Consider the following 16947-nt stretch of genomic DNA (forward strand, 5'->3'; position numbering starts at 1 on the left):
TGTCCCATTCTTCTTTTGTTATGGCATTCATATCATCAAATACAATAGCCACACTAAAATCATATGGGTCTGGATTAGAATTGTGCTCTTGCAGAACTGGTGACCTGCCTAAATAATCGGCAACTTGATTGTTCTTACCAGGAAGGTATTCAACATTATAAGTAAATTCCAACACTTTTAAACTAATTTTTGCAATTCTAGGTGTGGCCTTGAGTATGCGCCTTCTGATGTTAATACCTTAAGTAATGGTTTGTGGTCGGTACGAAGAATGAATCTTGCACCCCACACAAATTGTCTGAACTTTTCCGTAGCCCAAACGGTGGCCAGCATTTCTTTTTCTATTACCAAATATTTTACTTCTGATGGAGATAACGATCGAGATGCAAAAGCTATAGTTACTTCATTTCCTTCATTGTTTATTTGTGAGAGTACTGCCCCCAAACCTTTGCCACTGGCATCGGTTGTGATAATACTGTGTGCAAAGTTGTCAAAGGCTTGAAGAGGAAAAGCAGATGTAAGGTCAGTTTTAATTTCTTGAAAGTCACGTTCAAGTACATTATTCCATTCAAATTCATGTTTAGCTTTCAATAGTTGTCTCAAACTGTACGTTTTTGTGGCGAAGTTTCTTACAAATTTCGAAATGAATTCAGCTAATCCAAGAAAGGATCTTACATCATCTTTAAATGTTGGTGAAGGTGCTTTTTCAATTGCTTCCATCAAACTTTTCTTAGGTGAAATACCATTCCCACTGACTTGATGGCCAAGATACGTTACAGAATTCATTCTGAATTTGCATTTTTTAAGTTCAGCAGTGAGACCTTTTTCCATCAATTTCTCGAATACAATTTTCAGTTTTCATCATGTTCGTTCAAATTATGACCCAATATTAATAGGTCGTCCTGAAAGTAAGTTATACATTTTTATGCCCTTAAATAGTTTATGCATTAGAAGCTGGAATACGGCAGCAGCAGAAGCGAGGCCAAACGGCATTCTTATAAAACGATAACAGCCAAAGGGTGTAATAAATGCCGTCAAACTTTTGCTGCTCTCGTGTAATTGAACCGGATGATAGGCTGATGTCAGATCTATCGTAGAAAACCATTTTATGTCTTTAGTTTGTGATAATGGTTCATCCGTCCTGGGAAGGGGAAATTTGTCAATTATAATGTTTTTATTGAGATCTCTCAAATCTATGCACAAACGTAAACGATTATCAGGTTTGCGCGCGACAACTAAATGGAGCCAACCATTGTGCGCTTTCTACTGGCTCAAGAATACCTTTTTTGTCTAAATTATCTAATTCTGTCATAACATTCTCTCTAATATTCATGGGAATATTCCTAGCTTCATGGCTTACAGGAATAGCGTTTAAGAATTATTTTATGAGTGAATCCATTAAGTTTCCCTACTTCACCGGTGAATACCTTAGGAAACTGTTTAGTTATGCTCTCAGTGAAATCTTTGTTTATATCATCAATGAGCATGACTTGATCAACCGATTTGGGATTCAAGATTATTCCCAAATCGCGTCAATCCACCCTAGAACAGAAGGACCCTTTTCAGCAACATACAGTTTCCTTTTGGTGGACTGGTCTTTAAATTTGAAAATTTCTGCAATATTACCCACCATAGGGATATTTTCCCCAGTGAACGCGTTACTGGCTGAATATCTGATGGTTTTAACTTTTGTTTGATAATGTGGGCAAATTCCTTTCCCCAAACTGCCCGTTGAACAATAGTATAAGTTGACCCAGAATCCGGTACAATCTGAATATCTACTCCACCTATATTAATATCACAAATAGGTTTCTTTTTTCTTGTTGCATTAATGTGCAAAATAACATTGTTAGGATCATTTATGTCTTCTATGCACAATATATCATGATCCGAAGATTAATCATTTTCAATGTTTTCTTCTTTCTTATCTTCTATATAATTTACAAATTTCTTTTTATTTCTGTTCAATCGTCTTCTACAGACTTTAGAAAAGTGACCTAAAACTCCACAGAATATACAACTGGATTTAATCGCTGGACACCATTTTTCTGAAGCATTATGGCCAATGTAACCACATCTGTGACAAATATGTGTCAGAGTAATTTTTATCTTTATTGACAGTTTTCCTATTGCCATCTCTCTAAAAACGGTCATCAGGTTTCTTGCTATCATTTTTTTTACATAAACGTTTGCTACTACATGATTTTCATCATTTTTCTTAAACGCAACTTGTGCACATCTTTTGGACATTTCAGCTTATTTGATCATTGCAATGATTTCACATAAGGGTGAGTCACCACACACCCACAGTTTTTCTCGAATGGGAATTATTAGAGTGCATAATAAGCTGATCTCTAATAAAACGGTCATGCAAGTCTCCAAATTGGCAATTGATTAAGTTTTTTCAAAGAAGAGACATAATCTTCTACAGATTCAGATTTTTGTTTTCTTTGAAACAATTTGTATCTGCTGATACCAACACATACTGTAGGTTGATAATATCTATCTAGGTCAAATAATGTGTCTAAAAATACATTAGAGTTAGCATCAGTGCCAGTTTTCTTTTCCATTTGTATGTAAATTCTAATACCTTCAGGACCTAAATTATGTAACAACATTTTCTTTTTTCTAGATGCTGAAAATTCCTAATCGTTTTCTTCTTCAAGAGCTGCAATATAATTAAGAAAGTATTCTTTCCAGTGAAGCCACTTAATTACTGGTTCACCTGGATGTGGGAGAAAAGGTACTGGAGCAACTAATCCAGATCTAGATTGTGAAGCCATACAGATACTTTTTTTTTTTAATAAAATGTGGTTTAAATATGTTTAATTTTCTTATATGGATTTCCTTCTCACTTTTTTTTAAATAAAGAAATTCAATTAAAATATGCTCCTCGTGTGCAAGGCTTTTGTTACAATTAAATTATGCCCCTCGTGTGTAAGGCTTTTGTTACCGTGAGTTTCCAGACAAGGATGCAGTAATCGTAGTTCATTAGCGCTTTTAATGCGCTTCGCCGTGGAAATGCGATGTCGATTATCCTTTCGTGTTGTTGCCAAGTGACAGCTTGATCAAAATGGCTGCCACGCAAAGGTCACGTTACTTGACCTTGCGCGATTCCGTATGTGCACTCGGGACGCTTAGTTCTATTGCTTGCGCATGGTCTGACGTCATAGAAAGCGCGCAAGACAAGTCAGAACGGAACGTTCTTCTCTGGTTAAAAAACACAGCTGGGAGACAGCTACAACGAACGACACACAAGTTCAAAGAATAACAGGTACAATGTCGCATTAATGAATTTCGTTACTCACAAAGTTCATGGCAAATTTCCATACTTAAATACTTCCGATAAAGGTGGATGATGGTCTGAAGTCTCTTCAGAGTCTCGAGTCTTTCAATTCCCAATCAGTTCTCCCAGTTAAAAATATCTTCTTTCTACTTCAGTTGTCTTTGCAAAGATTAAAAAATTCCGATGTCATAAGAATAAAGTTAATGGTGAGCAGTTTGCTCTGCTTGTCTTTAACTGCTCCGTCACAATAAAAAATTCAGAAATTCCTTTCTACTGTTCTTTTGAAGGTCACAGGCAATTTCTTCCGATGTAGGGTTCAGATATATCCCATCATGTCGCCATTGTAAAGATGGTTGCCACAAGAGGAATTGTAGAAGGATATAATTTATTTGACAAGCAGGTACAGGTAGATACATTCACATACCAAGAAGTCAAGCAGGTAACTTAACTCATGCCATTCTAGAATAGTCATGATGTATTACAGAATCACTGTACCTTGTGTAGCTATGGATACGCAGGTGCGAGTATACCACAAGCTCTGTCCATTCCAGAACCGATTAAATGAAAGCAACACCGGCTGAACTTTAGTATAGACAGCAGTTTAATCCCACTTTTAAAGGCACTGCTCCCAGGCAGCAGATATCACACATCCTAACTCAGGGCATACATACATTTTGTCATAATAAAATCATATCACAACAAAGTTATCAATCAAGTTATGAGTGAATTACCTCACTTTAAGCCAAAAACCACCCTAGTCTACACTCCGTCATGTCACAGATAATCAACGCGAATTCTCATTAGTGGTTAGGTGGTCATCCCGAACTCAATGCAGTTTTAGGTGTTGTAGTGTAGTGTAGTTCCTATTATCCCAATAGGCTCTGCGCATTGGAATAATACCTTCAATAGTATAGGCCTAGACCAGACGTTAACTAGGTCTTCTATTGTCGATATTAGACTTAAAGTTTTGGGTTTGCCAGCTAGCTCAGAGTTCACTAGAAACTTTCTCGAATAGGCAAGGAGGAGTTGAACCTCCCTGGATAGACAAGAAGGGATTTAGTTTCTGACAACCATAGAACATGACAACTTTGCTCTCCCCTAATCAAGAGTGTATCTCTAGAGTCGTGTGAAAACAAAAGACGACTTATTTTACTCAGTCAGTACGTGCATTCTTAGTCTCACCAGATTGTAGAGAAAAGGAAGAGACGGGCGTGTTCAATAAAAGATGGTATTTATTGATCAGTCTCTTTTCTCATACAAGAGAAATGGATCGATATTATTGCAATACTTATGGTTAAGTAAAGTGCATACATTAAAAGCAGAAGTATAAAATAATATTGTAAAAACATTGATATGGTTTCTAAGCCATATGATGGGTTAAAATGAATAAAATAGATACATACACATATACATTTGACTAATCGTACTCAACTGGTGTTTCTAACTACGCCTACCCCAGATGTACCTGACCTAAGCCTAATACGTGGGCGGGAATAGAAAGTAGCAGTTTAAGTTAAGTTTGCTTTGCCAAGTGACTGACTCAAGAATTCTCTGCAAGGGGTTATTCAGTTCTGTACCTGGAGTCTAGGATGAATGAGGGATGGTATCTCTCGTCTCTGGTCTCGATATTCCAGGCTGCCTGCGAGGGCTACCCGGAAGCGCCGGAGCTGGATTTCTCGGCAGGAGAAAGCAGCGTCTTGTTCTCAGCGCGTCAGGAAGGCGGGGCTGCGCCAGCGGGGTCTGCTCTGCTCTGGGCTTCGGCAAGTCTGGCTGCTCCGGTCTCGTCACCACCGCGTGTGTTTGCATAGGGCAATATTTATACCTTTAAGGTGCCGAGATTGACGTAAGGATGGACATAGATACGTCAATAAGGATGTCATACGACCTGGTCGTTAGCACATTCTTTTGCTGAAGTTCTCGGTGAAATCAAAACAATGGCCGCAGGGTTTTTCCCAGGTTGTCATAGGTTTGATTTGTTTTGAGAACTCCGTATGCCTTATCAGGGGCTGGAGGAATATCGCTTGTCTAATTAGATGGCAAGCGTTATGACCTAATCAGATAACACGTTCCTGTGCCGTAGTGTGGCTTAATCAGATAACGGTTCCTGCATCATGGGGGTTTTCTGCCTCATGGGATTGCTGCTAGTTAACTTGTTAACCAGAATAGGGTCAGGAATAGGGGGATCGATACAGAACCTATAGGAATACATCACAGTAGCCTCTTAGGTTGGGAGGGGTTGGGGAATACCACCTTAACCTATGGTAGACTCAACGTACTCCCTAGTTCATCTGGTTCTGGCTGTCCGTCCTGCTGGCATGGGATGAGAGTGTCATGTTCGAAGTACCCACTGTAGCTGACTTGTGCTGCCGGGAGGCATTCCAAGGCAAGACGCATACCTCCACCATACAGTCTGTGACCGAGTGTGGACTTCACATAGATGTTACCACCACTGTGCATGTGGGACTCCCGTCCCCAGGCGGCTCCTCACCACCTATTCAGTAAATCATTCATGAGCAGCCACCCAGGTGCATGGCTGCTGCAAGACTGGCCCAGAAGACCCTCCTTCCACAGCTCAGCAAGGGTACTCCATCCTCCTGTAGAATTCTCCAAGCCTCTTAACTTAATCAGGCTATGCCTTATGTATTACCAACTGTTAGCCCTACAGAATTTACTGACTGCGATGTTCCCTTTACTTCTTGACCTAGGCAAAGTTCCACAGGATATACTATACCCCTCCATCTCTTCCTGGGTATCACTTTGGACCACATAACTGTGCTGCCCCAGAGTCTCGCCGCCTTAGTTAATCCTCCCTGGATGCTGGTCACCAGGTCCTCCATCCCTAGCCCAGCCAGGTTGTTGCCCCCGCCCCTCCCAGATGAACTATAAGGACAATGGGTAGCGACATAACACTCAGGAGTTTCTTTCAGACAGAAAGGAGCTGATCCCACTGAATGAAGGTGCACCTGTCCATTGCATGGTAGTGTTGTGCAGGGTCTCTAGTTCGCTCCAGCCTGGGCTAGGGCTCTGCACATCACAGCCACGTATTGGAATTTGTCCAGTTAGCTCCCCTCTGCATTTTTGAATAGCGAGCCACCTCCTGGCAGCCAGATCCCAAGATACTGACTCAGCAGGCATACCGGGCAACAGGCTGGTTCTATAAAGCAATGCAGATGACCCAGCACTCCTCTCCTTTTCTGACCCGTCTTTGTGCTCCTCAACATTATCCCCACATGTGCTGCCCCCAGCTTTATATCTTCTGTTTGCAAACATGCCTCGACCTGAAAACGTCCAGATGGAGCCACCAGCTCACATACTCTAAAAATCACAAAAAAGGCCAGCATGAAGGCGGTTTTAACCACTTGGAAGCTCATCATATTCTGCTGCTGCGCTGGGATTTACAAAAACCCATTATTCATGACGAGCTGGGCTCGTCATGAGCGTGCTGGGAGGCTACTGCATGACGAGCCCAGCTCGTCATGAGCGTCGAAGGGGTTAAACAATGTGGCCTCAAAATCATTGTCCATTACCGTTTCAACAGCGGTCAGCAGCCGGGCCACTTTTTGGAAATCAATGGTAAGCCGCGTATCCTCAGTGCCCTCCAAATGCTTACAGCCTTTCGTGCCCATTCTCACATAACATGAGCTTGTGGGAAGCCTGCCTGTTCCCAGCACCCAATAATGCTCCTATACATCTTTCGAGCTCATTAATCAACCTGAGAATTTCACCTAGCCTGCTTAGTATCATGTAAGATTGCACAATGTCAAACTGAGTACACTAGCATTGGGGTCCATCAGTGGAAAAAACAAGTCAATTTCCGTTCAAAAAGGGTATGCATTAAGATTATTCACTTACAACTTTGCTCATTTCCCTGGATTCTGTAAGTACTAGTATCAATGATGCTCCACTTCTAGGTAGCTGCCCACTCTCATCGAGATGGGAGCACGCTGTTGGTGGGCGTGGCAGATACCGTGGAGTAGAGCGAGGACGATGCCGGAAGCAGCTCGGAGGTCCGAAGGCCTTGAGTCTCAGGCACGGAACCACCCCAGGCACAGCTCAGACTCCGCAAAGATCGACTTAAAGGCTGAGCGAGTGGAGTGGATTGAGCAGTTTGAAACCAGCCTGTACAATCTGCCATTATAACTGCCTGTAAAAGTCCTGCACCTAGCTTTATAAAGGTAGGTGTTAAAGTGGGGGGTCCCGGTGCTAATCCCCAAATAAAGGCCAATAGTTGTGATTGGTCAATGGACTTATCTCATTTGTAATCCCTTTTTAAAGATAAAATCTCTCAGTCCTAGAGGTTACTAATAAAGTTGTGGCATTCCCTGGTCCTGTTACCGTTTCAGGGAAAAGTAGTGAAGTGTTCCCAATTTTCAACAAAAAAAAAAATCTAAAAAAAAAGGGTAAAGCAGGACTATAAGCCTAGCAAAAGAAAGGGAAAAATAGAAAGGGAATAAGGAAAATAAAAAGGTTAATCAAGAGAAGTATAAGAAGGGTCAAAGTCCCTATGACGGATCTGCAAACATAGGTCCCGGCCACCCAATCATTAACAGTCAAGCATACAGCTTTGGTTCTTTACTAGTCAGTTCCCCCAAGATAGGCTCTTATTACGACTGAATCAGTAATGGAGAATGATGACTTCGGGTTTTAGCCTGTGCTGTTGCACCAGGATATACTAGTACACACACAATATAAAGCAGTATTTCCCATGATTGATGGGGCTGGGCCACTTAAGCCAGAGGCTGATCAAAGGCGAAATAAGGGTTTTGTAGTTACCCATTTGAGGAAATTGATTTAGCCCTTAATGTGGTAGATATTTTTGCTGACTTGGATATATTTTTGATGTGCCCTAAACAGATCCTGCATCTTATCTCTTTTTAAAATCAATCCCTCAGCTGGCTCTAAAGACAGCTCCCTGGTTGTTCTTCCAAAAGCCAGCGCTATGGCTGCATCCTGGCCATTTCCATTGGTTTATTTCTATATTCTAGCGTAGTAGCAGATGAAGTTCTGAATTCCCTGAATGAGCTTCGGTGGTCAGATTTTGATATTTATGAATCAATTTTCTAACGGTCTAAATTTACGGGCAAGTTGCCAACCTATGAGAAAGCACAGGAGGAGCATATGTGGCACAATATAATCAGTTCAACCCTGATCCCCGTTAGTGGGTTTATGGGGCCATGAGGTTGCTGGTTCCGATAGGATCATTATTGTTAAATCAGAGAAGGGGAGGCAGATTTGTGCTAAATGTGAAGAAATATCAGATCAGCACAATAAATGGAACTGGGTTGCGGGAACAATTAATGAAATAAAGGTGATTTCAAGACCCCTATTTTGTAGATCCTGATGATGTTGGGGTTAATTGAGGTCATGGAATATTGCTGGTCTGAAAAGGAACCTCGAATCTCTTGTCCGTTATAGAGAATAAAAAGGTTACGATTATTGCACTGCAAGGGACTTGGGAATTGGAGGAGGTGGTGCGGAGCGATTATAGAGTTTTTAGTAATAAAGCAGTCAAGGGACAATTCGGTCACCGGATTTACCTGTGTTTTATTAAAGGAATTTACTATTTTTTTATAACGTCAGTTTTCGGTCTGTCAGTGAAAAAACAGGATAAAATGGGGATGAATGGTGGTCCAGATCTAATACTAATCAATATATACTTCCCCCCTGAAAAAGAGGTCGGAAAAACAGCTAAAAGAGCAGGCAGTTCTAATGGATAACGTTACCCAATCTTTCCCTAATGTGCCAATCTTATTGATGGGCGATTTTAATACAGAAATTCCCCCAACTCAAAGGATTAGCTTCAACAGGAGAAAGAAAATGCTTTGGGCATTCCGTTTCAGGTTTTGCTGTGCCAGCAGGGGGTGGCTGAGATAGGTAGAACAATTAGTTACTCTGTTAGACAACCTGAACAGGACTATAATTAACGTCAGATGAGTAGGTTATCAACCGGCCCAGATCAATTTTGACAACAAGAGGGTGTCAATATTGATCGATTATGTAATACTCTATCCTCAAATTTTTGGTTTAGTTACAGATTTAGCAATAAGCGATCTTGCAGGAAATTACCCCAAACCACTTGTGCTCTTGCTGTATAGTAGCACCTACCTAACACCTTTGGCAGAATAGTCTGCCAACTTATGTACGGATGAGCATAGATTAGTGTGGTCAGCAAAATTAATGTCTCAAACTCTAAATGGTATGATGGAGCTTCTGAAATCCCAGATCAATCAACCATCTCAGTACATAGTACAGGATTTTTTTTTTTACTTAATTGCCTCTATAAAGAGACATGGTGACGGTGGGCCTCAATAGTGGCCGGGTTAGGAGGGATCCTTATAGTTCAGATAAGGTGAGGGCAAAGTCTACATTAAATAAGAACATAAGGACGGCTTATAAAATCAGCAGGTTTAATAGGGAGTGCCTAATTAAAGTTCATAGGAAAACCTATAGAAAAGAATGAAGACCAATAAATGGAAAGAAAAAGGAAGTGTATGGACGAGAAATTCAGCAGTGCCGGAACCTGAAAAAGTTTGTGTCAGGTATATATCCAAGCTGTATAAATTAAGGTGAAAATAAAGGAGCACTAGGGAGCACGTATGCCTCTCCGCCAGAGAAGGAGTTGGTGGAGGACTCTCTGTTCCCCTAAGTAAGTAGTATTGATGCTTTAATAGAATGTTTGAAGAGCTCTAGGGCCCATGGTCTTGATGGCCTTATCAGATCTAAATCAAAGTTAATCCTAGTTTGTGGGCACAAGTCCTGGCTCTGGTGTATGGAGTGAAAATAAGTGAACATGATCTACCAGAAACCTCTAAAGGAAGCATTAGGGTCCAGTTGTATAAAAAGGGGGACCAGGACCTGCCCTTGAGTTAGCGTATGATTACTCTGATGGAGATTACCAGTATAATTTACGTGAAACACGTGCTGGGTTTATTTGAAGACTGGGTAAGCAGTGCTAGTGTTTTAACAAAGATCTAACTGAGTTTCCGTAAAAAGGTATTCAACAACAGACGGCAGTCTACTCTTAAATCTTCTGGCTGAAGAATACGACTTTAATAGAAAGCTGCCCCACTATGTGTCATACATTGATTTGTGAACAGTGTTTGACTATCAATAGGGCGTTACTCTAGTAAGAAATGTGTTAATGTTATTTCCCTGCTGGTTTATTAGGGGTTATTGACAAGGGTGGAACTAGAGGGCAACAGAGCTCTGTCTAGAAAAATAGCTACCCCTAACGGCCTTAGACAGGGGTGTATTTTCACACCCCTCCTGTTCTCAATTTATATTGCAGATGCTGTGGTGGTATTAAACTAGGTTCATTCTTCCCGGCCAAAATTAGGAGCTAAGGCCATTTTAGTAATGTTTTATGATGATGACACATTGCTATTGGCTCTTATGTCAGTGGGTCTACTGAGACAACTGGGTGCATTCTCCAGGTACTGTAAGGCCAATGATCTGAAAATATAAACTTCTAAAACTAAGGTCATGGTATTTTCAAAAGGAAGTGTCCAATCCGTTAGACATAAGTGGTGGTTAAGCGGAGTGCAAGTGGAAGGGGTAAATGAACATCTAAATATTTGGGCCTCCTCTTCAGATTTTACCTACATTTTAAAACTCACATAGACCTTCAGGAAGAACACAACAAAGCAATCGCAGGGGCTCTATATAGGTCGAATCTAGCTTTGGGCCATATGTCTATAGAAGATTTAGTAGAAACTTACAATGCAAAAATCATAAATTTACTTTTGAGTGGCTGTGACGTTATGGCAGAAAAGAACATAAAGCAGCTGCAGATTATTTAAACTTATATCTGGGAATTATAACTAGGTTTGCCTAGAGGCTCAGTGAACAGTGCCTTGAGGCTGGAGCTAGGCCTCACTAATATTATTTAAATACAAGCAGAGGATTCATAATAAATTGAGCAGTTTCCTAAAGTCGGAGGGCGGCTCCCTGAGGCAAACAATAAAATCGTATCTACAGGAGAAGAGCTCAGTTCAATGGGTTGTTAATTTACAAGATATTAAGGCCTCTTTGGCTATCCCACGAGGGTTTGACCAGCAAAACGTGTCTGTATCACAGCAGAAACATAATAAAACGTATGATAAAGAAGTGTTCTAGGAAAGCCAATTTAGATGATGAGGGCAACAGAGATAATCGGCAACATCTTATTGAGTGAGACTATGGTGATCAGATTCCGCCTTGTGTGATATAAAAAGTGGTCACATTAGGAAATGAACACTCCAGTGTCATCTGTCGCCTCTGTCAAATGTTCCATGGTCTTTTTTGCATATAATTCTATTGTGCACATGCTTGGACAAAGTAAGAAGTCTGCTACTTTCTGTTTTTCGAAATGTACAGGTTTGAAGCATTTGCGACTTAATGTCAGTAATATTTAAGTGAGATTACGTTTCACTGTAGGGAAATTTTTGTCTGTAGTTGATGAATAGCTAGTTGAGCTGAGTAGCTCATAACAACAGCGGCATTCCTATGGAATATGTAGATTCGATCCTAATTGTTATGAATGACGAGTGCTGCCAAACTGAGTTTACTTATTAGTATTTTAGCACACCATAAGACATCATAAGATATGAAGTATGTTCTGGACGGACCACCATGGCATTACCCGTTGCAGTTTTAGCTAGATCTTGCTTTTTTGAGTGCACAAATAATTACAATATTGTCATACCATGGATAATTGCGTTTGTGGTTTACAGAATGCTTTGCACTTACTATCCGCACTGTCTCTTGCAATACTTACCCTCTATATTATAAGTTAGGTTGTGTTATAATTGTATTTTTCACCTAAACAATTGTACTTTGCACAAATAAAATCGGGTTACTGTCAAACTATAGGTAAATTCCAGTCAGTTGTGTTTTCGAATATTTTGTGCTTAAGATTAGCATATTTTGCAGTTCAACAATTGCATTTTACACAAAAAATAAAGATACTGTCTTATAGGTAAATTCCGGATTGTGATTTTTAGAATGTTTAGTATGTGCGATCGGCGAATTATAGATGTAAATGTTTACTGGTGTAATAAATTTCACTTATGAAGAATGGAGGTTTTAAGAAGCATGCTGTTCTATTTTTTAATATATAGTAATGTATTGTGTGTATTGCCTTTTTGGCAAGATACCAAACTTTTAAATAAACATTGAGATTTAGCTAGCTGCAAAATCTCAATCATGCTGTTTGTAGATGAGTTATTGAAAACTCCTAGAAGCCTGCAGATCATTTTAGACTAATTCAATGAGTTGTGTACAGTAAAGGGGCTGACAATTAACATTTTAAAAACAAATTTGATTACTTTTAGAGCTCATAAATGAACGTCATTTCTTTGGATAATTCACAAGTGGGGGCAAAGATGTGGGATATTTAGGAATAACAATTTAAACTCAAACTTTAAATGAAAAGAAAACAAAAACAACAAATTGCGAGGTCTAGTGTCCTCCTGACACACCAAACAGGTACAAACACGAGCTTTGCCTAGAGGAAAGGTGGATGAGTGGGTTTCCCTGCCCTAGAAATTTATAGAACAACTCTGAAATGCCTAACTTTACGGAGCAGAAATGGGTATATGGCAAAGTGACATTACTATCTGTATTTGAGTCCTTTATTTATTTTAAATAATGTGTGGTTGCCACCCAGCATGCCACTGTTGCTGTATCTTGGCTTTGCAGATATATCTCCTCAAGCTAAGCTTAGACAGCTCCTTTATTGGGTTAGGGTGTAAGAACTTCTGAATTAGGCTGCTATACAGATTGATTGTCCAATGTCTTTGGTGGCAGGGAAGATTGCTAGGCTTATGTAGACAAGTCTGAAACTTTTCAAAACAGATAAGCATACAGCAGGAGTAGACTGGTCAAAAATGCCTACAATGGCTCTTTGGTACTTGCATTTATTTTTAACGTGGAAGAACACTCCAAAATGTGAAGCCTTCCTAGACAAAGTGTAGTCTGCTTTTGTACATTAAATTCATGATTAGGCACATTAACCATGAATACATTCACTTCTAACTGGGGTTCTTCTTACAGCTAGGCTCTGCTGATATTGCACTGATTTGGTTAAGGAGGAAATACACTTTCTATTTCAATGACCAACATATGTGCTCTACTGAGAGCCAAGTGGTTATGTGATCTTAAGGGAAGTGAGGAGACAAGTAATCTGAAGCAAGTTTTGGAAATGCATAAAAGGATCACAGCCTAAAAAGGTGTTTTTGCTGTGTCATGTTACCCAATGACAGCTTGGACAATTAGACGAGTTTTTATTAACTGCAGATTGAATTTTGATAATACACCTGTGTTCATTTTTAGGTCTCACCTACAACAGCTTGGAAGATATATTGTATACAACAAAGGGCTTGAAGCCCACCTCTTGCTTAACATTTGTTGGCTTGATGGTCACTCTTATTTGCTGCCTTCCTCTTGGCTACCATGTGATGACTTCACTTCCTCTTCTTTCAGCTGAAGCATTGACCGAGTATTGATTGTTTCAGCTGGACTGCTGTCCTTTCTCGGATTGTGCTGTCAATGGGGCACTACATTTAATTATTTTTTTTCCCTATCATGTCTGTTGAGCCTCTTGCCATTTGTAGTTATTTTATACTATGCAAGATACACTCAAAGAAGCCCTTTTCTCCTTTGAAATGGATGTTTATTGTGACAACAGATATTATCTGCTTGTATTGTGACAAAAGAGGTTATCTGCGTCCAAATGTATTTTCACTAAGACATGGGCGCGATTACTTTCTTTATGTGATCGGATTCTTTGCCAAATGAGATATTTTCCCAAGCATGAGATCAACTGATATGCTCTGAATCACAGGAGTGTGGTGCAGACACCAAGAACAAGCTTTGGCAAAGCAAATAGGTCTCGCCTTTGAGACTACTGGCTCGACCATTGCTCTATAGCCTGGGCATTGCAGACTTTGCCAATGATTTCTAGTCTTGCTATATAGCAGTGTGGCTGCTGTACAGCCTGGCTAAATATAATTTATTTAAAGGACTATGGTGCATTTAGCGCTAATGCACTTTACACTGCCACTGAGCTCATAGGAGAGAACTACTGACTTTGCCAATGCTGTTATAATTCTGCTTTCATGTTTTTACCCGATTATGGGTTAGTAGCTCGATTTTGTTGCTGCAATAATTTGAACACAGGGTGTAGAGTCACGATGACCTGGGGGTTTTCTTGTCCTTAGGGGGGGGTGATACCATGGTCGCCGCGCTAGGGAGGACTGCATATGCGGGCTGGAGAGCAAAACAAAAACGCAGCAGATTTGTAGAATTGCACTTATTGCGCTGACACACTGCGCATCATGGATCTCTGTTTGAAGGGGCCTTTTATCTCATGGATGACTTGATTTACAATAATAGCAAACTAACATTAATAGCAATGTCATCAAAAGTGTTTTAACAGCGGAAAGATGTCAGTAATACAGCGAGTTAGATTCCTTGAATGACTCCTGGAGACTCACTCTACTGCTGAGGTGAGAACATTACACGGAGGAGGGAGAAAAATGTGAGGGGGTCGTTCAGAGAAGGACACACATAGAAGTAGGCAATCAAACCACAAGTAGTTACCAATGCATGTATAGGCATACCCAGAATAATCACTGACGTCCCGTTGGGGCAATTCTTGGGTTGTCACTAAATCCCAAAGCAGGTAAGACCATAAACCCCATGAATAGCTGGTCATCAAAGCAGATGGATGCCACACAATGCTCAAACTGTATGTATGCTGCCAGTCACTGCAGACAAGCCCCAAAGGTCATTTACGCACTCACAGGGCATGCCAGACCGTACAGGATCTGCGTACCCTGAGAGATTAAACAGTACCCACCACAATGCTGGATAAAATGGTAAGTGCAAGCAGACCCCCAAAGGCAACAAAAATCACAGGAGGTCAGGTCAGTTCAAAGATAGGAGCATATCTACTCCTTTCAGTAATAAATGCACAGTGCCGACAGTGGGAGTGGGCAGTCTCCAGCCGTCAGGCATGATTGTAGCTCACATGTACTGCAGACCCAGTAAATGCCGATCAAAGTTTTTAAAGCCACCATTTATTAGTGAAGGGGAGCTACAGTGCACTTAGACTCCAGCACCCATCTTTCGGCTGTGATACATGAAATCATTAAAATGACTCAATTCTTCAGGGATACTCTCGTTTTCAGAAGAGACATTAGTTACACTAACATTGTTTTTTCTTTTATCTAAGCTGGTCATGTGAAGCTGTAACCCTACACCCCCAGCCCTCCAAACCAGCACAGACTTCTGTTTTAAGTAGACCTCTACAAATCCGAAAAAGTAAACAACACAAATTTCCTCTTCCTCCAATTAGATTACCAAAATGATCATGGCCGACATGTAACGATCGCTCCGGCATCGTAGTTTCTTTCCTGATGAAGGGGATATCAATATAGTTCCCTATATTCTTCCCCAAAAATATACAGGCCGCACTCTCCCAAATAAAGTCAATGAACAGACTGTAACAGTTTCACAGCTGAGAAAATGTCTCAGGAACACCACCACCATCAGGAAAATCCGGGGGCAACCTTCCTTATTTCCCTCCGTCCCCGGAAAAACACGGCCTGCAAAACTTACGTCTCCTCCTTCCCCGCCCGAGGCCCTCTGTACCTGCCCGCCCCATTCCGAGTGCTCCGGCTGCGCTCCGACTCGAGCCCGAGGCTTCGACAGGCCTAGGTCGCGTTCTATCACACAGAGGCGAGTCCAGTCGTGGGAACAGTGCACAATCCAGTGCACAGCGTGCACGGATGCCGCCACATCACCCCAGCTCCGCCACCCCTCCTCAGAGCCAGCGCATTACCTGTTGTTGTGTTCATTCTTCCCTCGGGTGTCGGCGGGTGGCTCTGACTCAGTCGACCCCTTGCAGCGGGCCTCTCACGTCTCCCGATCCCGCGCCCGCCCCTTCGGCCGCCGGGTCGCTTCTGTGCTTCTGTGCCTCTAGCCTCCGCCAGCAGCCCCCAGGCCCGCGCCACCCAGGCCCTGGAAAGCGTGGAGAAGCTCAGGGACCGGCCATTCAATTCCTGCAATAGAGCAAGAAGGCAAGAGGGGGAGAAGGCGGGTGAGGGGGCGTGCACGCATTACACGGCGCAGCCTCCCCGGGGGTGGGAGGCAGATTTAACCCTCTGCGCACCGACAGCTCCGGGTCTGGAGTTCGAACCAGATTTGAAACCCCTGTACTGCACAGTAGCCAGAAAATACATGAACCTCCCCCTACCCCACTTTTGACTTGGCTCCATAGCTGGCTGTAATGGCACCCAACGAGTTTTGGAGCAAATGTATACTACTTCACCTCCCTAGAACATTTTATTAGGGCCACATAGTCAAGAACAATCCTGTAACACATAGAACAAAGAGCACCGCAAGACCATCCCAAGATGTTAAATAGAAGAGGCAAAAAAATGTTATCGCCCGAACACTTTTCAAATATTTTGACTAAAACCAATTCATGTTTTATACATTCTTATGAGGCGCTCGTGATTTTTCAATAGTTTACCAGTCAAGACTAATCCATATATTATTTTAGGGGTTGCACATCCTAAGAGAAAACGTGATTACAATCATTACAAAATAGCGTGTTTTCCAATTAGATAGACTCAAAATTATCAACAAGTTACACAATTTGACAACAGTACAAATAATCA

At 41.4% G+C, this 16947-nt stretch overlaps 1 protein-coding gene across 1 annotated transcript in view; it reads right to left on the reverse strand.

The window, feature by feature from the left end:
• Positions 1-16362, reverse strand: part of NDST1 (N-deacetylase and N-sulfotransferase 1) — a 379742-nt gene extending 363380 nt beyond the window's left edge. The window contains exon 1 of the mRNA XM_078653600.1: positions 16107-16362. The gene's annotated coding sequence lies outside the window, so the exon portion shown is untranslated. The remainder of the gene's footprint in view (positions 1-16106) is intronic.
• Between the last annotated feature and the right edge of the window lie 585 nt (positions 16363-16947).

The sequence above is a fragment of the Lissotriton helveticus genome, chromosome 7, assembly GCF_964261635.1.
Source record: "Lissotriton helveticus chromosome 7, aLisHel1.1, whole genome shotgun sequence".
Classification (NCBI taxonomy): Eukaryota; Metazoa; Chordata; class Amphibia; order Caudata; family Salamandridae; genus Lissotriton; species Lissotriton helveticus.